This window comes from Pygoscelis adeliae, unplaced genomic scaffold (assembly GCF_000699105.1).
Source record: "Pygoscelis adeliae isolate BGI_AS28 unplaced genomic scaffold, ASM69910v1 Scaffold69, whole genome shotgun sequence".
Taxonomy (NCBI): Eukaryota; Metazoa; Chordata; class Aves; order Sphenisciformes; family Spheniscidae; genus Pygoscelis; species Pygoscelis adeliae.
In genome coordinates, this window is record NW_008825619.1 from 3,405,622 (window position 1) to 3,408,857 (window position 3,236).

Consider the following 3,236-nt stretch of genomic DNA (forward strand, 5'->3'; position numbering starts at 1 on the left):
CTTTAGCAGGGCCTGTTGCAAGAGGACAAGGGGGAATGGCTTTAAACTAAAGGGGGGTAGATTTAGACTAGATAGAAGGAAGACATTTTTTACGCTGAGGGTGGTGAAGCACTGGCACAGGTTGCCCAGAGAGGTGGTGGATGCCCCATCCCTGGAAACATTCCAGGTCAGGTTGGACGGGGCTCTGAGCAACCCGATCTAGTTGAAGAACCCCCCCTGAAGATGGCAGGGGGGTTGGACAAGATGACCTTTAGAGGTCCCTTCCAACCCAAACTATTCTATGATTCTGTGATTCTAAAAGAAATTAGAATATTATTTCTGCAAGTGAAATACCTGGAGTTTTCTTATGCAAAGCAAATCTCCCTTACAGGTTATTTTAGGTGTCTCTCAGAACCATCTTCTAAAAACCTGAGGAGCAAAGACAGCTGTCTTTGATATAAAATGATGTCAGCTTTCCATTTTGGCACTAGTGTGTGATTTATATGGGGGATTGTCAGCAAACCTAGGGAACAGACTCTAAAAGACCACCTAACTTTTCCCATTTCCTCCTCATTCCCCCCTTTAGTTCCCAAAACTGCACCACGAGGAAAGCACACGACTTGCAGCTTCCCTGTAGACAAAAATGGCAGCATAGCTACATAGCAAAACTGTACCGAGGTTGAGGTACAAGAGTTGTTGTTTTCCTCACTGCATACTTCATACACTCTCCAGTATCTATATGAATATGTGCCGATGAACAGATGAAACTAATACTGCTTTGCATACCTACAACTACCATCATCATTAACGAACTTACGAGTGTGAACACTGTTGTTTACCTCAGAGGTTCACTGTGTGAGCTGAGGGGTTTTTTATCTTTTTTTCGTAACAATGGTCCAGATAATACAGCTGGATATTTATGTTAAGTAATTTGGACTAAGGACAGGTATATATTACAACGTTTCCAAATATTGTGAAAAATACATCGTGTCAAATGGGCTGATTTTATTATTTTTGTAGGGGTATGTGGATCTGATACAGACTTTTGACAAGCCCTTGACTTAGTGCTACGTTAGAATTTGTGGTACAGAATATCAAGAAAGCAAGCGTTAATGTAACTCTAAATACAGTTGTCACTGAAGATTCACTTTTTTGTGATGGTGTTTTGTGTGGTGTTTTTGTGGATTTGATTCTGTTTGTTTGGCTTCCAGTCAGATTCTACTTAAAATTTTCCATCATTAAAACTTTTAATGAATCATTTAGGTAATAGTGATGTTAAGTATAGCAGTTTGAGATAATTTTTTTCCTAAAAAATGTAGATTGGGTCGATTTCATATATAATAAGTGGAATGACTGAAATATATTTTTGTTAATATCTGCATATCTCAATTGTGGTATGTAAAAAAAGTGCAGTGTGTAGTAGAAGTTATCCCTTCATGTTTTTACATCAAACATATGACATATTTAATGTTTGAAGTGTCCCATATCCCACATAGTAAAAGACTGAAAATTGCAAATAGACCAATAATGTGTGCGTGAGCCATAGAAATTTCATTAGCACACCACAGAAACATCAGAAGGCAGGTTAACCGTTCAAGGGAGTTCACCTGTGCCTTCTTAGGGATGTCTCCAGGTGTAGGACTGTGCTCCAGAAGAGCAGAAGCCGTATTTTACCCGAGAAAGGAAGTTAGTGTCAATGAGTAAGAAACCAGGTTGCTGCTTGATTTGAGTGGAAGGGGAAGGCTTGCTTTGGGCACAAGTCAGTGTTGGGAACTGCTGTGAGATACTTTACCACAATGCAAGAGAGTGATTTAAGTGGCCTAACCTGGAAAGAGTTACCCAGATCTACAAGTAGACTATATAGGAGTTGATTTGAGGATAATTTAAGGGAGTGAACTGGGGGCTTATCCTCCCTACTTCCTAAGGTTCTCCAGGTGAAAATCTTGTATGATGGGATAGGTGCATTTCTGTATGATGTCCCTGGTCAAAAAGATTTTAAATGTCTTAAGATGAACTCTGTGGCTCTGATAGAACTGGTGGACTGTAGGTTCAACTGGTAGTTGCTCTCCTTCAGGAGTTAAAGCAAAACTGGTCATGTTTAACTCAGCTTTATAGCACAGTTATGTTGGATTATATCTTAAATGGTGAAGCTAAGAGCACTTACACGTTTTGGTTTCCACAGGAAAAAATGTAAATATGGAACGATATGGAGTGCTCTGATCATTTCCCTCATCCGGATAACCAGAGGCAGGGATCATAGCACACACCATGCCAAACACCTTGTGTGGTATGGATTGGCATCACTGCTACTACAGTATTAGGGATTCAAAAGCACTGAGAGCTGAAGGACCACCTGGAAAACACAGGCAGCTGATCAGAGTAGGAAAAAAAGTAAAGCAAGGGCATAACTGAAAACAGAGAAGGTAAGGTGGTCCTGTTGGAGTGTCAATACCATGTTTGCTCACCTAATCATACACGTTCATAGGCAGATTCAATTTATAAGAGAGTTTGAGAAGTTTTCTCTTGTTTAAAAATAACTGAAGTTAGGGAGTCAACATTCTGAGAACAAGATAAAATGTAGGTAAAAAACCCTCTACATCCATGCCCATCAGGACTTTTGCCTCATGCAAATCTGGTGGGGTTTTTGCTGGGGTTTTTTTTGTGGTGGTGGTGGTGGGTTTTTTTCTTTTACTTTAGTGGTAGGAAAGATAGTTTATAAATAAGATTGTAGCACAGAACAGAGCAGTATTTTATGTGGTTCTGTGCTAGGAAACAGCAATACTCAAGGGAAATAGATCAGGAGGAACTGGGAGTTGCAAGTGTGGATCATGTACAAGTCAAGATTTCCTACAGCATAAGGAACTACAACACTGTCGTATATACTCTAAAACTGAAAAGCTACCATGTTGTTGCGCCAAGTAAAAGAACCCAACATACTTTTGCAATTAAAAAGAGGAAAGTGACAGTTTAATAATAAATCAAGGCAAAAAGAAATAAAAAAATATTGTTGTACAAAGAAACAAAGAATTATTGTTGTACAAAGTTCTTTGGTTGGGTCTTTTTTTTTTAATTTAATCTTAAGTCAGAAGGAGGGGAAAAAAAAAGAGGGAGGAGGAAGGTGTTAACAATGGCATAAATCCAACTGAAAGAAACAAAAGGTATTCTGTGGGTTTTTTACATAGAAGTGAATTGCATTTGCACTCTTAAATTAACTGTAGTGGAAAATTTCAAACACTGTATACTGCTACTAAGCTGGG